Genomic DNA, 14,547 nt, shown 5'->3' on the forward strand with positions numbered 1-14,547 from the left:
AAACAATAGAATAGTAAAACATTAATGTGTATAATATTAAAATTTAAAGAATAAAATTTTTCCACCAAGGATATATTACAGTTTCAAGCCACATGGTGTCAAGAATTGCCTTCTTGCTGCTGCTGACAGTCCACTTGCCTCCATTGGCAAACTCAGGATCTTCCCATTTTGGCTCAATCCCAACTTTAAACAAATGAAAAATAAATTCATATCGCTTAAAAATATTTAAGTAACAAGACAAATAATATATATATTCAGGTCACAGAAATTGGTTCTTTCTTGGTTATTCAAGCATGAATATTTGCACACAATTTTGGTTCAATGCAGTGAAGTAACCTGTCAAATACTAAATTGCTTAACCTGTCACAATTTTGGTTTGCACACAGTTTTATTAGGGGAAAAAATCCAAAGAAACTTAACAAACAGACCTATGAACTTCTAATCAAGAATTTTCTTAACCTGTCAGAAGAATCACACAAGTGGGTCATACTTAATAGCATAAAGTAAACTAAAAGATCAACAACAATGAGTATTTATCAAGATTATAAAATGATGAAGCTTAAGGGTCCATGAAAGAAGCTAGGGTTTGAAGTCTTATCCACAAATATTATCAGAAATCTAAAGGGAAGCTCCAAATTTCTTCTTTTCTTGAATCCTGAGGCTCCTAGTTGGACCACAAGTTTCTAGGTAATATAAGAAACAAATTCTCTCAATTAAGTGCTTTCTTGTTCACATACAATGTCTACACCTAGATGGAAAAACAAAATTCACTTCATAGCTTAGATTGATACTGCAGTTGCGATTATAGAGTGGTTCATCAAGCATACACAGAGATTGAATACAAATAAACAACTCGAATACAATGCCATAACAGCTTGATTAATAATCTGCCACTGGACCAATGTGCATAAAGCCTACTGAACCAAATATGATTTTACACAAATCAAATTTACTTCAAAGACACAAAACAAAAAGCTAATAAGCAGAGTCATTACTTTAAAACAAATCAAAATTAAGAAAAGATAACATCTTGCTAAACTTCACAGATTTTAGGCAAAACATAATCTATAACCACCCATAAGTGACTACAAACTTAAATCTGATGCAGTATGCCTGGTAATCATTATGCAAAGCATTGTCAACTCATTATTTTATTCAGCTGCTCAGTTGCATATTTGTTTGCCTCAATTTTTGAAATCCATCAAATTCAAAGTGGCAAAATAAAAACCTGCCATAAAAAAGAGGAATTTGCACGTGTAATTGAAATATCATGCCTTAGTAGTAATAGCTTGATCGACGTGATGTTGTGACTCGTTAATAAATTGTTGCCAAAAAGATTTGCACTAGAGTGGTGTTATCAACGTTTTTTATGCTGGAACCTGAAAGGGGAGCATAGGAAAAGCAAGTGAATTTTTTTAAAATGCATTACAGCAATCAACCAAGATGCAGATGGTGATGGGCCTTGACAATGAATAAGAAAATATTGATGTTCTAAGACACTTCAAATATTTCAAATTGTAAAATCATTAGCAACTCTAGGAACCTGTGGGGTTAGAATGAAATAAAGTCAGGAAATATCTAGAAGAGGGGGAGAAAGGGGGAGCACAGGAAAAACAAGTGAAATTTTGAGAAAGCACAACAATGCATGGGAAAACATTGATGTTCAATTGTTAACAGCGACAACATTCCAATTTGTAAAATATAAAAAAGGGACACTTTCTTAAGTGCACCACTGAAATGGGTGATCAGACATGAAACATCATAATGTTCAATTAATCATAGCCATACAGATGAACGTGCTCTTTTGGTAATTGCTTTGATGTCTTCCTTCCCTGTCCAACATCGGGGCATTGAATCGGAATCACGGCAAAATAATGTAGAAAACCTATCAACAATTTTGGAACACTTCTCAATATGTTCACACATTTATAGTTCCAAACTTCAAATAAGAACACACTCAAACTATAAAACGAATTCATGTTTCCCCTAAAAATACTAACCATTGTATCTGATAAACACACAGCTAACATTATAGAAAAAATTCTGTTGCATATATAAAGAGGACTACAAGTTTTCAGGCATAAGAAACAATTGTGATAAACACACAGAAATTTTTGCAAATCTGTTGCAAACACACCGGACTACAATCTGTTGCATTCTCAGAAATTTTTCACATCGTCAAACCCCAATTCCCCAACCCTAGCTTCAATCCAAAATTGTTTAGCATAAACACACGCATTGATAATATCAAATAATATTTGGATGAATTTCACAGCTTATTACGTTACAAGAGAAAAACTAACCTTCAATTTTTCACACAAGTTTACTGAGTTCTTCACGGCGGCGGCGGCGGTAGAGGAGGGAGGCGGCAATGGCGGTAGAGGTTGTAGGCAGCGACGACGTCGGAGGTTGGAGGCGGCATGAGAACTGGGAATGACGGTGTTAGTCGGTGTTACTGTCCAAGGAGAAAATTTGCAATGGAGAGAAATTTTGAACGATGGTCGAATTTTGTTGAAAGGAAATTTTGCAAAGAGGGAATAATTCGCGCTAAGTTAAAACTTGTAAAGAGGGAAAGAATTGAAGAAATTATTTTTATTTTACAAAGAGGAAAATAACATAACATATATTATATATTATATACTCCGGTACTATGTACTAATATACTTTAAGGAAAATAACGAAATTTTATTTTAATTTTATAATAAACTTTCATTTTTTTCAAATTAAATAAGTACATTCATGGTTTTATAGGGACGGGGTCCACCATAAACCGAGTATATAGGTATAGAACGGGGGTAAGAAAATATTAGTTTTATTACCCGGGATGCAGACCCAAAATAGTACCGAGTATATAGGTACAGAACGCGAGATTTATAAATTTCTATGCTGTAGATTCTTAATTTCTATACTGTAAATTCATAAAATCTTTACTCTTGATTCATAGTTTCTAAACCGTAGATTCATAATTTAAATACAATAGATTCATAATTTAAATACAGTAGATTCATAATTTCTATACAGTAGATTCATAATTTCTATACTGCAGATTCATAATTTCTATATTGTTGATTCATAATTTCTAAACTGTATAGTTATCAAATTATGAACATATAGTTATGTGATTTGTGAATACAGAGTTCAACAATTAGGAATATGAACATCGAAAATTATGAACATAGAGTTCTGTAATTGTGAATATAGAATTCAATCATTATGAATATGAATTTCAAAAATTATGAATATAGAGTTCGGTAATTGTGAATATAGAGTTCAATCATTATGAATATGAATTTCAAAAATTATGAATATATGGTGCACACGGTTGTACAGCATAATTTGCCCTTTATTACCCTGATGTTTATTACCCAGACAGTTGGCGGCCCAATTATTACAAAGATCGCGGCGAACGAAATGGGCTATAGCTAACTGTACGAAATCAAGTACTATTTCATATCCATTCTCCATGTGTCCCATGCATGCCGGAAGGGTCGATTACTAACATATAGCTAACCTTGTTAGTCATGCGCTAGCCGGAAGGGTCGATTACTAACATCGGCCCCTATCATACCGCCCTTACCCGACCACACCATACCGCACCATTCTGAACACCACACCGCACCGCGCAGGGTCGTTCTAGGCCATGTCGGACCGGCGCGACCGCACAGGGCCCCCAATTGTTGGGGGCCCGATTTTTTAAAACAAATATTATAGATATAATCTATTATTTTTTTATACTTGATAATTTTTTTATTTTTTTTTTTGAATTCATAGATTGGTCTTAATTGTAATTGAAAATAAAACTTGAATGAATTGACATTGAAATTTTGGTGAATAATTTTATATTTTTTTTTTTTTGAATGCGAATAATTTTATATTTAAATATGAACAAAAATAGAATTATTAAATTAACTTTTGAATTCTATTCTTTCTTTGATAATTTTTTATGCATTATATTTGGACAAAAAAATTTAATTACATTTTTATTCTTGTTAACAACCTTAGGAGAATACTTTAGTACACAGAACGTGAGGTTGTTAATCGCCGGCCGCTCATGACGGTGGTCAAAGCTGCCAGCCCAAAATTATAGGTAAAATATAAGGTGTAACACTTTAAGACACAAGAGTTGGTGTGGCTTGGTGGATTTAGCTTTGTTTGTTATGTTAAAGGTCTTGGGTTCTATCTTTAGTGGTGGCATCCTTAACTTATTTTATTTTATATAATCATTGTGTTCTTAATGTTGTGCTGGTAAGGTCTCGGGTTTTATTCTTCTTGGGGGGAATTTTTCAACTATTTTTTAAAATTGTTGTCTTGGTTTTCACAAACAACATAGAAGCAACTCAGTTATATACCAGATGTTGCACTTTCAAACAAAAGAGTTTGTGTTGCTTAGTTGGTTAGACCTTATTTGTTAAGTTTGAGGTCATAGGTTCAACTCTTGTTGTTAACATCTTTATTTTTATTTTATACAATTGGTAAATAATGATGCACAAAGACAACGGTTTTTTATAACCGTTGTCTTTGTAGTGTTGTGTATTCAAATACGCTTAAAGACAACATACCAAAGACAACGGTTAAATAAAACCGTTGTCTTAAACAAATAAAGAACGCGCAACGACAACGGTTATATAAAACCGTTGTCGTTCTAGTGTTGTGTATTCGAGTGCGCTTAACGACAACACACCAACGACAACGGTTAAATAAAACCGTTGTCTTTTTTAAATAAAAGAGCGCACAAAGACAACGGTTTTAAACAACCGTTGTCTTTCTAGTGTTGCGTATTTCAGTACGCTTAAAGACAACACAACAATGACAACAGTTAAAAAAACCGTTGTCTTCTTTAAAAAAAAAAACGCACATAGACAACGGTTTTAAAAAACCGTTGTCGTTGTGGTGTTGTCTTTTCACAAAATGCACAAAGACAACACACTTATAACAACGGTTAAGTAAAAACCGTTGTCTTTGACAAAAGTGTTGCATCAGAGACAACGGTTTTGGACCAAACTGTTGTCTTTTATACAAAAGACAACACTTTTCTTAAAAACTGTTGTCTTTCTAGTGTTGTCTATGTGCATTTTTCTTGTAGTGGCTCTTGAAAGTCCTTATGCTAAGAAGTCTTACTACTGCTTACATAATCTCCTAGTCACTTCTTAAACTTCTGCTGGTTGTAAAATTCTTGCTGCTTCAAATGGATGATATTAACAAAAAAAAAAAAAAACTCTTGCAGGATGCTACTTAGAGCATTCACTATAGAGGATTATTCCAAGTTATTTCAGAATGAATTCTTTTAAAATAAGGAGCAAAGCTAATGTGGGAAGGGGATAATTGAAAAAGAATTCTCCTGCAAATTATAGAATAATGTCAAAACTAAAAAAAAAAAAAAAAATCAGTTTTTATGTTTAGTAACTTATACTACATCAATCCTTTGATGCATGCTTGATGAAGTCAGCAATACATCATCAACAAATTTAAGTTGTGTTGAAGTCTTCTTATATTTTGATCCTTCGACAATTTTTGTAGTGATAACGTGTACTCCTGATTATACTAATATTAAAAGGAAATGTTTAGGCCATAGGGTTCATATTTTAATCATATTTTAATCGTACTTTATACTTGTATCATCAAAATCTATTTTTATACTTATTCATATACTAGTTTTTTACGCGCATTGCGCGATTGGGATAATGCCCAATGTTTTTTTTTTAATAAGTACTTTAAAGTATATCAAGGCAATATTATATTGGAATTGCTCATGCATAGATAATTGAATGTTGAATTTACGTATTTAAATAGGTAATTCTAAGTTTACAAATGCAAGATAATATAGTCAAGATTGATTATAATTGTCAAAAAAATAATTGTATAGGTATAGTTGAAACCAAATATGGGACATAAGGGTGAGCAAATAAAAATTAGGGCATAAAATATTAAATATATACAAATATTGAAAAGCTAATTAGTGCAAATTTCCAAACAAGGACATTGCGAGGTTTTCAACTTCAATTTTTTGTGTGATTTGAATACTCTTTTTGTCAATAAATCCCCAAAGTAGTTAATATGATTGGCTTAATTATATTTTTTTATTTTTTTATTTTTTAAAAATGATGATGATGATGATTATTATTATTATTATTATTATTATTATTATTATTATTATTATACCCTTAGATCATTTTACATGTTAATCTAAACAACTAATTTTTTCAAATATCTTTTTACCAACCGTTGATATAATTCGCTGGTCAAATCCGCAAACTGCTGATTGTCAAACAAAGATATTGCGAGGTAGTTCTCACTTCAATTTGTTGGGTGATTTGAATACTCTCTTTGTCAACAAATCCTTCAAGTAGTTAATATGATTGACTTTATTAATTATATATATATTTTTTAATTTTTTCATATATTAATAAAATACTTGATAAATAAATATATAGCATTATTTTGAATTATAACTTTGACTTTTAATTAAAAAAAAAATAGTGCACAAAAAAAAAGATAATAGACAATGTAGTGAATATAATCAATTGATGAATTTGAATGTAAAGAATTTTTACATTCGAGAAAAATAAAGATAATATAACTAATGAAATTATTTCTCTTAATTAATTTATTGATAATGAATAATTTTTTTTTAATAAAGACATTGTTGGGACAATGTAGCAAATATAATCAATTGATGAATTTCAATTTTGAATGTAAAGAATTTTTATATTGGGGAAAAATAAAGACAATATAACTAATGAAATTATTTCTCTTATTTAATTTATTGATAATGAATAATTTTTTTTTAATAAAGACATTGTAGACACATAATTCTAAATTAAAGAAATGCATATGTATTATTTTTTGTTGTAACTACTAAATTATTATTTTTTTAATTTAATAAGAGTAAAATAGAGTACTAATTATGCTAACTTTGATTGGATGAGATTCGAACTTAAGACCTTTCTTATTGAAATCAATGAGTAAGTTAACGCTGAACTAACAGAAATTAACGGAAAAGATAATATTTAATGGAAAAGTTAACGGATAATCATATTCATTAAAGATAAACTAGGAAATCTCAAGGAAAAAATTAAAATCTGATCAATCTGAGCCATTCATTTGATTAAAAAATTTGACCGCCATTTTTTCTACACATTATAGGCCTAACTCTCTTGGGCTCTTATTAGTATAGTAGATAGTAGATATAATAATATATATTAGTATATGGTAGATATATATATATATATATATATATATATATATATATATATATATATAATTAGGTTCTGGTGCGGTTAGAGTGCCCAGGTGCGGTTGTGCGGTCTAATCTGGACCATTCATCTCGCTTAAATCAACGTCCAGAATTGTCAAAATTTTAAAAAAAAACGCGGTGGTAATTTTGTAATTTTTGCATGTAGGTCAAAATTAAGGTGAGCGGATCTGTGATTAATGTGCGTGGGGTTTGTGCTTAATGTGCGTGAGGTTGTGCTTAATGTGTGTGGGGTTTGTACTTAATGTGCGTGAGGTTGTGCTTAATGTCAATAGTTGTTGAAACTTAAAATCTGTGAGTTAATATATTAAAGTGCGTGGGGTTTGTGCTTAATGTGCGTGAGGTTGTGCTTAATGTGTGTGGTGTTTGTACTTAAGGTGCGTGAGGTTGTGCTTAATGTCAATAGTTGTTGAAACTTAAAATCTGTGAGTTACTATTTAAAGTGCGTGGGGTTTGTGCTTAATGTGCGTGAGGCTGTGCTTAATGTGTGTGGGGTTTGTACTTAATGTGCGTGATGTTGTGCAGACGCTATCATTTGTGTAGACGCTAACATTTGTGTAGGCGCTATCTTCTTCCCGACACGCGTTTTTTTTTTTTTAATTTTTATTGATTTGAGCCGTTGATCTAAATTTGATCAACAGCTCAGATCTAACCGCACAACCGCACGGGAAGCTATACCCGCACCTGAACCCTTCCCTATATATATATATATATATATATATATATATATATATATATATATATATATATATATATATTGGTGAGTTGTAATTTTTTGTGATCAGTTAAGATTTTCTATTTAATGGTGTCGTATTTTTTTTTCTTTTAAATAGGTAAAGCAAAATAGTAAGCATGGTAGGAGGGACAGATACAATAAATGAGGAAATTTCAATTTTAGTCCACTGACTATTAGAGTTGTGTTAATTGCAATACCTGACTTTCAAAAATGTTAATTTAGTACCTTGACAATGCAATTTCTATCCATTTAATTTGGTCACGCTGGTCAAATTGTCGGCCAAATCTCACCGGAAAAATTTAATAGGTCAAATAATGAGGGTATTTTAGTCATTTTACTCATTTTTTCTTTCTTCTCCCATGAGCTTCTCTCCATTTCCAACTACGAAGGTCTCCATGGACGTCCCCAAAAAAAGGGCAAATTATTGTGTGGACCAAGCCACAAAACGACGTCGTGTTTCCATATTAAAAAAAAAAATTCGCTGCTATTCGCTTAACGCCGTTAGTCACTTCGTTTGTCATTTTTCCTTTCTTCTCCGGCGATTTCCCTTTTTGTTGCGTTTCTCTCTCGATTTTCTTCGCGATTTCCTTCGATTTCTTTCCTTCAATTTTGCTACGGTTCCCCTTTCTCTATAGATTTGCTTTTTCGATTGTCATGTGGTTTTCATTCCTCTCGCGATTTGCTTCTTCGTCGTTGTCTGTGATTGAATATTCATCTTTAATCATGGATAGTATTGGTGATATGAACAACAGAACAGACGATGCGAATGATTTTGAGGATAATATTACAGGTTTTTGCACTATTTTTATACATTTTATGTTTCGTTTTTCATGTCTTTTCAATTTATTATGTATATTTTTTTATGTATTTGTAAGTGATTTGAATGTTTTGGTTGATGTTGATTCGATTTATCCAATTTGTGTTGTTCTTAGTCATGCAAATTCATGTTTGTGATTCGTGTATTGCAGTGAATGTGTTGTGATTAGGGTTTGTTTAGTCGTTTGCATAGTGTACATTATATGTGTTCATAATGTATATTATTTTAATGTATAATGTACATTATTTTCATGCATAATTTCCATTACCTTTCAGTTGATGTCACTTCTAGGGACGCAATTGATGGGAGCTCACTTACCGTAGTCCTTGCAAGTTCTTCAAATGTTATTGATGAAAGTTCGTCTATTCCAGTTTTTTTTTTTATTAATTAGTATTATTAGTAGTATTTTAATTATTGATAGTTGTGTATCAAATGATCATGTTGCAATGATTCGTATTGTATTCTTTTTTATTTTTTCTTTTTTCTTTTTGTGTTTATCTTATGTTACAATGAACTATTTTTGCCCATAGCGTACATTATTTTACAGTGTTGGTGTTTAAGTGCATCAGAATGAAAATTTCATTCAATCTGAAAATTTCTGTCTAAGATGGGAATCTTATACTCACATTGTCTACGTATTCTCAACATTAACTGTGTTGGAACAATACCTAACCAATATATATGTTGAAGGTGGACAAAAAGAGTTGTTTAAGATAGGATCATGGATATTTCTTTCGGTTCAAATATGTTTACGGTTGCATCTTCAATTTGGGTTATACAAATGGGTAAGAAGTTCCAAAGATTAATTAATTATTTGAAGTCAAGATAACTGCAAAGTTCGTCAAGTTTGTGAGGCAGATTTTATGATTTTAGAAGAATGATTGAAGTTGAGGTTGGTCCTATTAATTTAGAAGAATTTGAAACACCCTTACCAAGTGGTGTAATACAGAATCTTGTACGTAGAGGTGTGAAAGGAGATTGTAACCGAAGGTTGATTAGTACATCGCAAAAGAAGCATAATCAAGCTAGAGCTCGAATGAATTATAGCAAGACAATTGAATCAAACACAATGGCTGCAGTTCAACAGGTTGTTTCTGAGATTGTTGGTAGTGGATATCTTGTTTATTCAAGTGGTAGTAGTAGTTCAAAGTTGGTTTGTGTTAGGTCTGGATCTCAAAATATTTCAAATGATAATTGACTGTAGTTGTAATAGAATTTTGTAGGATATAGACTTAATTTAAAATTCCATGTTTGATGTTTTGGAGTGATGCACTTTATTCTAAAATATTATGTTCTTTATGTATAAAATTGGTTGGTGAGTTGATTATTGAGTTTGAATACAACCAGTTGGTGCAATTAGTAGTCCACTGAAAGGCCTAGGCCATCTATGTAGTTCTTTTGCTATAATTTGCTGAAAATGTACATTATTTTTGTCTTTAGTGTACATTATTTTTACCTCTAGTGTACACTATTTTACAGTGTTGGTGTTTAAATGAATCAGAATGAAAATTTCACTCCATCTGAAACTGTACATTATTTTTGTACTTAGTGTACATTATTTTTTTCTCCTACTATAAATTATTTTATAGTGTTGGTGTTTAAGTGCATCGGAATGAAAATTTCATTTAATCTGAAAATGTACATTATTTTTGTTCTTAGTGTACATTATTGTGCCCCTAGTGTCCACTATTTTACAGTGTTGGTGTTTAAGTGTATCAGAATGAAAATTTTATTCAATCTGGAAATGTACATTATTTTTGTCCTTGTTGTACATTATTTTTGCCCCTAGTGTACAATATTTTACAATGTTGGTATTTAAGTGCATCAGAATGAGAATTTCATTCAATATGAAAATGTACATTATTGTTTACCTTAGTGTACATTATTTTTTCCCCTACTGTACATTATTTTACAGTGTTTGTGTTTAAGTGCATCAGAATGAAAATTTAGATAAACAAAATATAATATGATTAATGACATTAAAACATTGCAACTGTTAAGCTTGTAATTTACAGCATAATAACCTATCAATGTTTGACAAACTTTACATCATTTTGTCACTGCATAATGCACCTGTCAACCTTGTTAAAAAAAGTAAAAAAAATCAATGAACCAAAAATTAATATTCCCCCAGCTATAGCAACGTACTCAAATTTGCTAAACATTATTTGTCACTTCAACATTTTTCCAATAAACCAACAATCAAACTACTCAAAACTACACATTTGTCTTACTCAAAACTAAATAATTGTCTTTCAAGTACCAACAGTGAACATTCAATGTCATTTTGAAACATAGATTTCTCTTGCTTTCTTAAGCACTTCCTCTTTGTTATCATTGATTGGCAGCAGTAATATGCATGAAGATCTTCGGAAAATGGCCTGCACATATATTCAGAAACAAATAAAAGTTAATATATATGTCAATTCTTAATAAGGAAATAATGTAAACTACGGGCAAAAATAATATACATTTTCAGATTGAATGAAATTTTCATTCTGATGCACTTAAACACCAACACTGTAAAATAATGTACACTAGGGGCAAAAATAATGCAAAAATAATGTACATTTACTTTGTTGAATGAAATTTTCATTCTGATGCACGTGAACACCAACACTATAAAATAATGTATACTATGAGAAAAAATAACGTACAATAAGGACAAAAATAATGTACATTTTCAGATTGAATGAAATTTTATTCTGATGCACTTAACCACCAACAATATAAAATAATGTACACTAGGGACAAAAATAATGTACACTAAGAACAAAAATAATGTGCATTTTCAACAAATTATGGCAAAAGAACTGAATAGATGACCTAGGCCTTTCAGTGGACTACAATGATACAAAGTCAGAACTCATAATTGAAGTTCAACATTCTGTCTAAAGTTATATTCTTAAAGAGAAACCTCTTAATTATCCACTATATTATTTCAACTCAGAATTGACAACAATGAACACAAAACACAATAAAGAAAATATTATATTAAGCAACAACAACCAAAAAAAAAAAAAAACAGATTAAAGCCTTAAAGAGTAAATGAGAGGCATACTAACAGTCTAACATCCTAGAAAATTGATAACACCCAAAAAATAGAAGCTGATTATAGGAACACTTAACACATACAGAACAACTCACCAGCAAATTCATTTTCTTAAAAAAAAAAAAAAAAAAAAAAAGGTAAGACCTTAGAAGTAGTATCTAACAATTGTGTTACAACCAAAGCAACAAAATCGAATACTGAATGCAAAAATCAAATTAGAACTTCGAGGACCTTAGACTCTAATTATGCCATTAGAAAATATCATTCACAACAGATTGCAAATGCAAGGACTCTTAAAATCTCTTAATCCAAACACTATTTGAACTTAATTATAAATTCTATTACTCCATTCCAGAATTACAGCACATAAAGAACTAAAAATACTTCATTCTATAATAATTTAAATAACACATTATCACATATCATGCAACTTTGGTATGAAAATAGCAAGAAGGGAAAGCTTAAATAATTGAACTCTATGCCTACCCAAATCCTTCAAATGATTCACTCTGGTAACAGGGATGATAGGGGCAGCCAAAATGCAATGCAATGTAGTAACTATGCTCATAACTTTCATAATTTTTGCCATTAAAAATCAACCAAAATGCAGAAAAGTACAGTGTACAACAATAAATCACAGAAAAATGAATCTACAAAATGCAACAAAAACCCTAGGTAGAAACCACTATGAAGGTATAAACCTTAAGTAGAAAATAATGTACATTCATGTTGTTTGAAGCTCTAATAGGGGTGGGTGGGTGTTTAGTAAGAATAATACCTTAGGAATCTGTGCAGCAATGAAGGTTTTCTCTCGTTTCAGCAGTGTAAACGACGAAGCGCAATGGAGATGACAAGGCGCAGTGGAGAGGACGAAGCGGCGTATAAACCCTAGGTAGAAATCAATATTAAGGTATAAACCCTAGGTAGAAAAAAATGTATATTCATGTATTTGAAGCTCTAATAAGAAAGAATACCCTATGAATCTGCAGGAGTGAAGCTTTCCTTCGTTTCAAGAGGACGAAACGCAATGGAGAGGACGAAGGCACGAAGCGACGAAGCTCTGAACACAGGTCGGTCTTCGTTTAGGATTGTTGCTGCTTCTCGATGAAACTGCTTCGTTTAGGATGCCGTTAACGTCGCTGTCTCTTCTTAAAGAAGAGACGGCATCGTTTAGGATTGTGGTCCACACAAGTTGTGTGGACCACGGTCCATGCAATAAGCATTGGAAAAAAACAATTTGAGAATAATTTCATTTCGCATCTAACAAGTAATAGCTCATAGTTATATTATCCAAAATTCTTGTTATCTTCCGTTGTAAGAAATTAGTAAGCTGCTCCATCGGCAACTGAAATAACTGCAAATCTGCAATCAGGCACGGACAAAAGACGAAAAAATTGTTGGAAAAGAGAAATATAATGTAATAATGTAATAGAGAAAATAGGACTATTTTTAAATCTGGAGTTAATTAAAGATTAGAGTTTTTACCCATTTTGGTCCCTTGACTATGGCCCATTCTCAATTTTGCATTCAGACTTTTAATTGCACCCAATGTGATCCCTCGACTTTTAAAAATTACCCCAATTTGGTCCTCCGTTACCTTTTCCATCAATTAACCGTTAAGTTGGAGGGTATTTTAGTCATTTCGTTGTGTTTTGTGGTTTATGCTTTCTCTACGTCTACCCATCCCTATAGCAGCCAGAGCAGCCAGAGACATCTCCACCCGCCGACACCCCTTGAACCCCAGAAACAGCGATGCCACTACACGTCATCACAACTCCGACCGCCGCCAGCCACCGCCATTGCAGAAGGCTCTGTTCTGCACTCGTCGGAGCTACCCACGCTGGAGTTCTGCTACTGCCGGACGAGAACCAGTCGAGCTCACTGCCGATCACCCACACTTGCTGCTGCCGTCGATCTGCTCTGTTTTACTGTACATCTTCGCCTGCTGCCTAGCGGGAGAGGGAGAGAAAATCGAGGAAAAAAGGAGAGGGAGGTGATGGAGGAGATCGCCGGAAGAAGACGACAGTACTCCATTGCGGCCGTGCATAGGCAATCGGAGTCCACCGTTGGAATCAGTGATGCTAGGGCTGTTGATCGCCATTGCCAATTTGTTGATCGCGCACCTGTTGCGAACTCTCAAGTCTCCATCGTCAATGGAGGTTCTGATCCCATATTTCCCTGCTTCGTCAAAAGAAACACAGTTGACTCTGATCCCATATTTCCCCATTTCAACGCACAAGCTCTTGTGATCACACCTCACCACCGCACAAGCTCTTGTGATCACACCACAGTTGGCTCTCATCCCGCTTTCTCTCTAGGCGGAATTTTCTTCCAACGCGCTTGGCTTCAGGGCGTTTTGGTCTCAAAACCGTCTCCCTCCAATAATGATGTCGGCCGCTTCCTCCTCGACGATGGCATCGGCGTTATCGAACTCAAGCTCTATGGTGACTACTGACTACCTACAAAGCGATGCCTGGGAATTAGGTATGTATGTAATGGTTGTTGGAGGATATGGTGACTACTGACTACCTCCAAATGCTGGTCTCACGGCTCTCTGTTTGAACAACTGATCGGAGAGAAAGCTAAGCCCAAGAGAGAACAAAAACCACACAACACAAGGAAATGACCAAAATATCCCCAAACTTAACGCCTGGTTAATGGAAAAGGTAACGGAGGACCAAATCGGGGCA

General features: G+C 32.9%; 1 long non-coding RNA gene across 1 annotated transcript; it reads right to left on the reverse strand.

The window, feature by feature from the left end:
• Positions 1-2,363, reverse strand: LOC109193298. Its single transcript, XR_002056252.1, has 2 exons — positions 2,304-2,363; positions 1-183 (listed from the first exon to the last, which is right to left on the reverse strand). It is a non-coding gene; the product is annotated as an uncharacterized LOC109193298 (long non-coding RNA).
• Between the last annotated feature and the right edge of the window lie 12,184 nt (positions 2,364-14,547).

The sequence above is a fragment of the Ipomoea nil genome, unplaced genomic scaffold (genome assembly GCF_001879475.1).
Source record: "Ipomoea nil cultivar Tokyo-kokei standard unplaced genomic scaffold, Asagao_1.1 scaffold1868, whole genome shotgun sequence".
NCBI lineage: Eukaryota > Viridiplantae > Streptophyta > Magnoliopsida > Solanales > Convolvulaceae > Ipomoea > Ipomoea nil.